Genomic DNA, 11,229 nt, shown 5'->3' on the forward strand with positions numbered 1-11,229 from the left:
TTTTATTATGAAAATTGATAAGTCTATCGATAAGTTTCTTTCATTGTAAATTGGAATGGAGAGTGAAGCTTGGTGTCACTTATTAGAGTTTAAAATGGATATTAATAACTCTGTTCAACAACACAATTTATCAATTCCACAATATTTTAATGTGTTAACAGCTTTTGTTTTGTTGGCTGAAACTTAGGTATGCTATAACATTGTTCAATAGCTATTATTGGTAGGATTTTTGTTGGATCAATACAGCCCAGAGAACCTGTTAGTGTGCTAGCTCAACCCTGTGCTAAAGGTTTTCAGGCCCCAGGAAAAATTATCTAAAAAAGAATGAATATACTCAAGAAAGTGCAATTGTGAATTGTGAATTATATTCATTGATTTTGGAAACTTGACTAATTTCTTAGAATAAAAATCAGTTTTAAGTATTTTTGAAAAAGGATTATGAAGGATTTGCATTTGTTTAATGGAACTAAAATTCTGCAAGTTGCCTGAAATGTCACCATTAAAGATTTAATCCTTTAAGTTATGGTCTGTGATGTGTCTTTTCACAGTAAAAGTGCTATTCAGTATTGGTCTATGATATTTTAGAGGCATTTAGAGGTAATGGAAAGGCTACGGCAATTGAAATCAGATTTGCTTTTATTGACTTTGTGATCTTGGCCAAGTCTTCTGACCTCTCTGAGCTCAATGAGGAGTTGAGAACTAAGGATGTAAAAGCATCAATCTCTCTTCTCGACCTTGCCCTCCTCCCCATCCCGACAAAAAAGTGCATCCTTGATTGGACATCCATGGTGGAATACTGCTCAGGAGCGCAGAGACCTGGCTTTTCTCGAGAGCTGGCCCTTGACGGGATGGGGCACTGGGTGGGGAACGTGGAGTGAGCTGCCTTCTCCTCTTCTCTGGTATGTTGCCGTCTTCTTTGCTTTCCCCTCATCCTCTCTTTGCAGTTCAGGGCTGGGTGTTGGGATGTTCCCGTGGTGCTTGAATCACCACCACCCCTGGAGAAGTGAATATGGTGATAATGTTTCTCCATCCATCAAAACTGGCCGCCACCGTTATATGTTGGCTTCATTCTTACGTAGCCAATCTCTGAGAGGCCTCCGAGCTGTCTTTAGCGAGAGTATCGTTCTTATGCTTAGCAACTATTAATGATATTTAGGGTAAAAACTCTCCATGTTGAAGAGAATGAAAAGACACAGTGGCAGAAATGAATATGGCATGAACGGTGGATAGTGAGAAGTCTGGCCTTGCTGAAGGTCTACATTTGGAGAGGGTAGGTCTGGATTCTGGGAGCCTTGAAAGCCAAGGTGGGCAGTTTGGCTTGGGTGGAAAAGGACACTCCAAGATGGAGACCAGCACGCAGGAAGGTTGGCAAGAAGTGCTTTCCAAATCGGCGCCTGTGGGAGGGAAGGAAGCAGGGTTGTGCCGAGGCAAGGCTGGTCTTGGCTCAGTCTCAGCAAAGGCCTCAGCCGACTCCAGGGGCATCTGAGGTGGGTGGACTTCCAAGGTTGTCCCTGGTGCCCCAAGGAGATCCAGCCTTTTTGTGCCCCCACCCCCAGTAGTGTGACCTGGAGTGAGGGAGCTTTCTTCCTGTGGGGGCGATTTGCAGAGAGGGCAGCAGCTAAGGAATGTTGGTCAAAGCACTCTCAGCAGCTGGGGGGATAAACCCTTCAGTCCGGAGGAGAAGCTGGGTAGCACATGGTGACCTTCACTATGGGAGGTCACTGCCATCTCCTGAGCAATCTACTGTCAGTGGCAAACGGTTATGTGGAAGTGGTGAGGTGCCTTTGCAAGGATAACCAAATGAGTCCTTTAAGCTGTAAGGTAGGATGCAAACCCATGGGCTGGAAGGTTTACAGTAAGACTCTCTGGAGGGTGAGTGGCATAAATACAAATCATTATTGTACCTAATAGCATTTGCTTCCGAGCGTTTGCACTTGACTGGCACTGCAGCAATGTTCAAACACGCCCGACTGCTTCGCGCTTTCCAGCCTGCGGCTGGCGGGGGCTGTTTCATTACCATTCTGCCGGGTGTCAGCATTTCCGTGATACAATTAGAGGCATGTAATTCCCAGAACAAATGAGCCATTTCGAATATTGTGAGATGTGTAATTCAATATAATATGAGCCTGCAGAATAATTGAGTTTAGAGAAACAAATATGCAGGCGTTTGGGCTGAACAACCCGTCAGATGAATGACCTGCCAGACCCCTCCCTGCTGATGCAATCTTTGGGGGCGAAAGTGACACCTAAGGAGAGCGACCACTAAAACGCAAGGGACGCCTGCTGTGCCTCCGCTGCCTGCCGCGTTAATGCTGTGTTTACCTATTAAGGAGTAGGACTTCGTTTCCCCCTGGGAACTTTGAGCAGTACAACTCAAATAAGTGAGAACCTTAAATGTGAGCTCTGACCTGAATAAAGAAGAATTCTGCGGCAAAGAAATTATTTTATTCTCTGTTTTCCTATGATAATGTTTCAGCCAGAAGTGAATATTATCCATGGTCTTTCAAGCACAGACGTGTGGTTTTGAATCTTTGGTTTCCATATTTAAATTGAACTCATCAAACTACTATTAATTATCCTTCAGGTCATCTGCTAAGACAGAGGCTTGTGTGTCATTGCTGGTGGAGACATGTGATAATGGGTCCATCAGTTGTAGGGGGTACATTCCAGCTGGAGGGGGACTTGAGGGCTCAAACTCCTTACTTAACAAAGAGAAGGCCTTTTGTCCAAGTTGCGTCAGTCTGGGTAGAGATCATCCTACACCCAGGCTGCACAGTACCCTGTCCGTAGACCCTCCTGAACTGCAGTGTGACCCCGCCACGTCACTTCGTGTGTGGCCTGGTGAGGGATGCTTGTTTCCACTGTCCTCCTTCCTGGGGTGGGGGCAAATGCCTCATGGCGTTCCTCTGATACCACCTCGTGACTCTCTTTTGCTTTTCCTCAATGGCTTAATCTAACAGGGAACCCACTTTGTAACATATTTAAATGTTTGTTAAGCAAACACATTATATGGTGAGTTCTTTTTTTTTTTTTTTTTTTTTTTGTTGAGACAGAGTCTCACTTTGTTGCCCAGGCTAGGGTGAGTGCCGTGGCGTCAGCTTAGCTCACAGCAACCTCAGACTCCTCGGCTTAAGCGATCCTACTGCCTCAGCCTCCCGAGTAGCTGGGACTACAGGCATGCGCCACTATGCCCGGCTAATTTTTTCTATATAGATTTTTAGTTGTCCATATAATGTCGTTCTATTTTTTTAGTAGAGACGGGGTCTCGCTCAGGCTGGTCTCGAACTCCTGACCTTGAGCAATCCACCCGCCTCGGCCTCCCAGAGTGCTAGGATTACAGGCGTGAGCCACCGCGCCCGGCCATATATGGTGAGTTCTGTCATGTTCTGAAAGCCTGAAAACTACCTCGTCATAATACTGGTCTTTCTCTAAAGCCATTCCAAACCTTGGGTGGTCTCCACTTCACATTCTGGGGTGGCAGAGGTAGAACATTTCTGTTTATTGTCCCCATTTTTGCAGATGAGAATACTGAATTAGAAAGAATTAAGCAATGGAAATGTCCCAAGACTAGGGAAATGGTTAACACATGGCATATCTATATAATGGAATATTTTAAAACCATTAACTAAGTTGCCAAACAAATACTTATGGCTACAACGACTTAGGGAAATGCTCATGATGAGACATTAAGTGATAAGCAGAACGTGCTATGGTGGAATTTCACCAGTTAGTGTTCATGGTTCCAGCTCTTCCTGAGTCACCCGGGGGTGCAGCACATGGTGTGATGTTACTGAGTGATGTGCTTGAATCAGCCTCTGAGTCTGTTCTGCAGGGCTGTTGGTCCCTCAGGCAGAGGGGAAGCCATCCCACTGCTGCGTCCAGATGTGTCTATGGCCACACAGTTTGTTATTTTCTACTTTCAGATGTTCACCGACTGACTTGCAGTGATCAATTCCATTTGTGTGTAAAATGTGCCACCAGGGACATCAACTCCTAGTGCTGCTGATGGAAATGAGAATGGAACTGTTAAAAAAGGCAATGGTTCTTAGATTTAACCCCAACTTCAAAAGCATAGAATGCTAAGTTCAGCGATGACTTAAAATTGTGATGTGATGCAGGCTGCCATGTAGTCTATACGTAAACAAGAACAAGCCATGTGAGAGATTGCTGTGCATGTCCTAGGTGTGCAAAAACCATTCCAGTGAAAAGGAACTTTGATCAAAGCTGAAAAAGGTGGTTAACTGGCAGTTCAGAGATGTACACAAAGTCAAGTCCCTTTCACGTGAGGTGTGACTGATTTGGTAGAATCCCAGGAGTTTGTGCAGAAGTCACTGATATCACTGTTCAGCCAGTCACTCACCATAAGCAAGCAGGGGTGGGACACTCGACATCCTTGTGGATGCATTTCCTCTAGAGCAGAGGGCTTCCCAGGGATACACGTTTTCGGGATGTACCCAACCTTGCACAGAGTTCAAAGAAAAGCCTCAGCCAGCAAGGCTCTAAGGTAGCCGAGGCTGGGTGCTCTTCTGGTTCTGGGCGAGGAGGCAGGTGAATGACAGAGGAGCTTCTTTTGTATCAAGTCCAAAATATTAAGGGGAAAGATTAACACATTTCTGATTGATTTCTTAATTCTGTTTTTCAGAGTGCTGTTTTTGAATTTGGGGACAGGCGAATTGTATTTAATGATAAGAGTAGATGTTTAGTGTTCATGATTTATCAGTGTTTATCTGTGACTTATCTGTGTCAAACACATGCATGCACATAGACAAATACATCAAAGGATGGGGGGAGGTGAGGGTGGGAGAAGGAAGAGAGATAAAAAAGAACGAAATTCACTGAGACCTAATTGTAAGAGACTTTTGCCTCGGTCAGGATGAAGCATCAGGTATTGGACTCACCTTCCCCTGTTTGCCACGAGGCTGGACACCATGTATAAAACAACCATTTTTAAATGTTAGCAGCACAAAGCAGGGCAGACCTGTAATCTAAGGAAGAAGGAAAAACTAAAGAAAGCCTTGCAATTGGCTTGGTTTCTAACTGGAGGTAGTTTTTGTACAGGAGAAAACATAATTTCTTTTCTTTTGCTTTCTAGGCTCTCCTGAAAACAAAACTCAGATTAACAACAACAGCAACAAACAAAAGTTTATTAAGACATTCTGTACCCATCCTGCAGGAGAGGGCTCAGTTCAAAAGTATTTCTCTCTCAAGGCAGTGGCCCAGGGGCCTTGCTTAAATAGTAGTATTTTAGAGATGTTGAGCACTTTTTTATATGTTTGCTGGCCATTATTCTGTCTTCTCTTGAAAAGTTTCGGTTCATGTCATTTGCCCACTTTCTGATGGGGTTGTTTGATTTTTTCTTATAAATTTTCTTAAGTTCTATATAGATTCTTGTTATCAGCCCTTTATTGGATGTGTAGCATGCAACATCTCCAATCATTAGGGAAATGCAAATCAAAACCACAGTGAGATATCACCTAACTCCAGTGAGAATGGCCTTTATCAAAAAGTCCCCAAACAACAAATGCTGGCGTGGATGTGGAGAGATAGGAACACTCTTACACTGCTGGTGGGACTGCAAATTAGTATAACCCCTGTGGAAAGCAATTTGGGGATATCTCAAAGAACTCAAAATAGAAATAGCATTTGATCCAGCAATCCCACTATTAGGCATCTACCCAAAGGACAAAAAGATATTCTATAATAAACACATCTGTACTTGAATGTTTATGGCAGCGCAATTCACGACTGCAAAGATGTGGAAACAACCCAAGTGCCCATCAATACATAAGTGGATTACTAAAATGTGGTCTATGTATACCATGGAATACTACTCAACTACAAAAAACAATGGTGAACTAGCACCTCTTATATTATCCTGGATAGAGCTGGAGCCCAACCTTCGAAGTGAAGTGTCACAAGAATGGAAAAACAAGCACCACAAGCACACACCATCAAATTGGTACTAACTGATCAACACTAAGGTGCTCACATGGAAGTAATATTCATTGGGTGCTGGTCAGGTTGGGGGTGGGTGGGTAAACTCACAACTAATGGTGTGGAGTGTGCTGTATGGGGCAAGGGCACACTTGTAGCACTGGCTTGGGCAAGGCAAAGATATTATATGTAACCAAAATTTTTGTACCCCTAAAATATTCTGAAATTAAAAAAATAAAAAATAGTAGTATTTTAACATAGAGTCATAAATCCTATATAGTGAAAAGACAAAGGCTAGAGCAATTCTAGTCTTTTAAAAGGTAGGAAAATGTGGGAAGATGGTAAAATCTGTTCCCAGATCCCTCTGGTGCCTGCTGTCACCTTCTCTGGGCTGCCAAGCAAGTGCTATCTCCAGTGAGAAAGGATTTGTGTCCCACCACCAGGCAGACAGAGGGTGAGGCAGAGCATTCCCTGCATTTTCAGTGTCTTCAACTTAGCCACCCTCAATATTTTTGGGACAAATATTTTGGTTTCCTTCATTTCTGAACCACGAGGTAGGGAGGGGGACCCAATCCAGCATGCCCATCTTGCCAAACTGAGGTGGCAGAGATGAGAGTTTCGGGCTACTGAGGCCAGTGGATTTTGTGGGGTAGAGTGCTGGAGAGCAGGATCTGTGTAGAAAGGAGCTCCAGAAATCTGCAGAGGGGTTCTCTTGTCTGAATATTAAGCTGTGTTTTCACTGAGACTCCACACAGCCAAGCAAAGATAACTCCCAAGGAACTGTGGACTCTGCGGAGCTCTTGGCTCTTCAAAGGATAAGAAGGTATTGAAGTTCTGGCAAAGACCTTGTTGAACACTTGGAGCTGTCAGCTAGGATGCCATGCCTTGGGAGCAGGACTTAATTAGCCCTACAGATCAGGCACTATGATATTTTGGACCTGATAATTCTTTGTTAGAGAAGGTCTGTCCTGTGCACGATAGAATATTTAGCAGTGCCCCTGGCCTCTCCTCACTATATGCCACTAGCAGTCTCCAGTTGTGAAAATAAAAAAATCCCCTCAGTTGAGAACAACTGCTAAAGAAACCTCATAACAAAACTTAAAAATAAACTTCAAAAGGACCAGGATGATTTGCAAGTAAATTAAATGCCTAGGAAAGCAAAAATCCATACTGTAAACAAGATTGAATTCATAATGTTCAGCATGCAAACCATGGTGAATGTTGTGTGTGCTGCAAAGATTACCTGCCCAATGGAAATAATGATTTTTTTTTTTGTCCGCAGTTGCTGTGACTGCTTCTGGCAGGCAGCCCTCAGTTGTCAGGCCCCTTAAGGGTTTGCCTCAGTGGAAAGAACTGCCTTGTCTCAGGCCACACTTCCTTTCTGGGGTTGCCTACACCTCACCCAATGACTGGGGGTATAAACGTCTGATTTCCTTGGTGCAAGCTGGAAAATCTCTGATGAGCCCCTGCACCTCCACAGCTGATGGTGGGGTCAGCTGGGGCTTTCTTTGGGACTACACTGCAGCCCAACTTCTTCCTCTGTCTATTCTTACTTTCTGTCCCTCCTTTCTGCAGGCGTTCATTCTAAGACATTCCACAATAAATTTCCTACGTGATAATCTCCATCTCAGAGTCAGATTCCAGGCAAATCCAACCTGCAGCACCATAAAAATGTCATGAGATATGTGAAAGAGCAGGAATTTGTAATCCATAATCAGATGAAAAAAATCAGCCAATAGAACAGAAGCAGAAATGACAGATATGATGCAATTAGAGAAAAAAACCTTCAAAAAAGCAGTTATAAATATGCTCAAGGACTTAAAGGAAAACAGGTGTATAAAGATGGAAGATCTCAGTAGGGAAGTGTAAGCTATAAAAATGAACCAAATGGAGATGATAAACTGAAATACACAATATATGACATAAAAAAATTAACTTGGTGGTTTTAGCAACAGATAAGGCACTGCAGAAGAATGCTCAGTAAAGTAGAAAACTAGACCGTAGAAACTATCCAAAATAAAACACTGAGAGAAAATTGACTGAAAAGAATTGAAGAGAGTCTTAGTGTCCTTTGAGACAGTATCAATTGGGATAATGGGGGTAATTTGAGTTACAAAAGAAGAAGTAAAAAATATTGAGGGCACAAAGAATATTTGAAGTCATAGTAGCTAGAAATTTTCAATATTTGATGAGAAATATAAATTCATAGGTCTAAGAAACTCAACAAATCTTAGGCAGAATAAACACAAATAAAACCACATCAAAGCATATCATGATCAAATTTCTGAAAGCAAGTGATAAAAAGAAAAATTTACAAGCATCTGGGCCGGGTGTGGTGGCTCACGCCTGTAATCCTAGCACTCTGGGAGGCCGAGGCGGGTGGATCGCTCGAGGTCAGGAGTTCGAGACCAGCCTGAGCAAGAGCGAGACCCCGTCTCTACTAAAAATAGAAAGAAATTATCTGGCCAGCTAAAAATATATATAGAAAAAATTAGCCGGGCATGGTGGTGCATGCCTGTAGTCCCAGCTACTCGGGAGGCTGAGGCAGTAGGATTGGTTAAGCCCAGGAGTTTGAGGTTGCTGTGAGCTAGGCTGACGCCAGGGCACTCACTCTAGCCCGGGCAACAAAGCAAAACTCTGTCAAAAAAAAAAAAAAACAAAAAACCAACCAACCAAACAACAACAAAAAAAACCACATCTGAAGAAAAAAGAACACATTATACAAAGAACAGCTGTAAAAAGAATTTTACTGATATCATCTTACACCAGTCAGAATGGCTATTATTAAAAAGACAAAAAATAACAGATGTTGGTGAGGATGCAGAGAAAAGGGAATGCTTATACACTGTTGATGGGAATGTAAATTAGTACAGCCTCTGTGGAAAACAGTATGAAGATTTCTCAAAGAACTAAAGCAAGAACTACCATTTGATTCAGCAATTCCCCTACTGGATATCTACCCAAAGGAAAAAAATCATTATATCAAAAAGATACCTGCACCTGTATGTTTATTGCAGCACTGTTCAAAACAGCAAAGATATGGAATCAACCTAAGTGTCTATCAGTGGATGATTGGATAAAGAAAATGTGGTACACATACACAATAAAATACTATTCAGCCTTAAAAAGAATGAAATCATGTCTTTTGTAGCAACATTGATGGAACTTACTATCTTAAGTGAAACAAGTCAGTCACAGAGAGACAAACACCACATGTTCTCATTTATAAGTTAGAGAAATAATGTGTACGCATGGATGTAGAATGTGGAATGATGGACTATTGAGACCTGGAAGACTGGAGGGTGGGAGGCAGGTGGATGATGAGAAATTACTTAATGAGTACAATATACAATATTCATGGGATAGATATTCTAAAAGCCCTGACTTCAGTATTTAAGTGCTGAAAGGAAAAAAACAAACAAACAAAAAAACCAAAAAAAAACCCAAAAAAAACAAGAATTCAACCTAGAATTCTATATCCAGGAAATATATCCTTCATAAATGAAGTTTTGATAAAAATAGTTTTACACTAATAAAGTGTGAGAAAAGTCGTCTGTAGCAAGCCCATACTATAAGAAATATTTTAGGAAAATAACACCAGAAGGAAACTTGCATCTATAAAATAACATAGTGCACAGAAATGGTAAATATGTGGGTAAACATAGAAGACATTTTCTTGTTTCATTATTTCTTTAAAACATAATTTATTGTTTAAAGCAAAACTAACAAAAATGTATTGTGGGTTTATATTAATAATACATGTATGGCTAAAATGTTTAATAACACAGAGGCATTACATTACCCAACTTCAAATTATACTACAAGGCAATAGTAACCAAAACAGTATGATACTAGTATAAAAGTAGACAGATAGACTAATGAAACAGAATAGAGAACTCAGAATTAAAGCCAAATACCTACAACTAACTGATCTTTGATAAAGCAGACAGAAGTATACACTGGGGAAAGGACACTCTGTTCAATAAATGGTCCTGGGAAAACTGGATGGCCTCATGTGAAAGAATGAAACTGGATCCCTATTTCTCACTATGTACAAAAATTAACTCATGATGGATTAAAGACCTAAATGTAAGACCTGAAACCATAAAAATATTAGAAGACAACCTAGGAAAAATTATCCTTGACAGTAGCCTAGGTAAAGAATTTAAGACTAAGACCCCAAAAGCAAACACAGCAAAAACAAAAATAAATATTGAGACTTAAACTAAAAAGCGTCTGCACAGCAAAAGATATTGTCAACAAATAGACAACCTACAGAATGGGAGAAAATATTTGCAAGCTGTACATCTGACAAAGGCCTAATATTCAGAATCTATAAGGAACTCAAACAACTCAGCAAGAAAAAACAAATAACCCCATTACAAAGTGGGCAAAAGACATGTACCAGTTATTTTTCAAAAGAAGAGAAGTAAATGGCCAAAAAACACATGAAAAAATGGTCAACATCACTAATCATTAGGGGAAATGCAAATTAAAACCACAATGGGATATCACCTTACCCCGTCAGAATGGCCATCATTAAAAGGTCAAAAAACAATAGATACTGGCATGGATGCAGTGAAAAGGAAACACTTATACACTGTTTATGGGAATGTAAATTAGTACAACCTCTATGGAAAACAGTATGGAGATTTTTCAAAGAACTAAAAGTAGATCTACCATTTTATCCAGAAATCCCACTACTGGAGATCTACTCAGAGGAAAAGCAGTCATTTTATAAAAAAGATACCTGTACCCATATGTTTATCATAGTGCTATTCACAATTGAAAAGATATAGAACCAATGTAAGTGCCCGCCAATTGATGAGTGGATAAATAAAATGTGGTGTATACACACACACACACACACACACACACACACCATACTACCCAGCCATCAAAAAGAATGAAATAATGTCTTTTGCAACAACTTGGGTGGGACTGGAGGCCATTATCCTAAGTGAAGTAACTCGGGAATGGAAAACCAAATGCTATGCATTCTTACTTGTAAGTGGGAGCTAAGTAATGGATATACATGGTCATACAGAGTGACTTAATGGACATTGAAGACTCAGAAGTGGAAAAGGGGCAGTGGGGCGTGGGATGAAAGATTGCCTATTGGGTGCAATGTGCACTATTCAGGTGATGGATATTTTAAAAGCCTAAACTTTCCACTATGCAATTCATCTATGTAACAGAAAACCATTTGTACCCCCAAATCAATTTAAATTAAAAAACCCCAAAGCCAAAAAAATTCCAAAAAATGTATGATAACAAAAGCACAAATGATGGGTG

This window comes from Eulemur rufifrons, chromosome 29 (assembly GCF_041146395.1).
Source record: "Eulemur rufifrons isolate Redbay chromosome 29, OSU_ERuf_1, whole genome shotgun sequence".
In the NCBI taxonomy this organism is placed as follows: domain Eukaryota; kingdom Metazoa; phylum Chordata; class Mammalia; order Primates; family Lemuridae; genus Eulemur; species Eulemur rufifrons.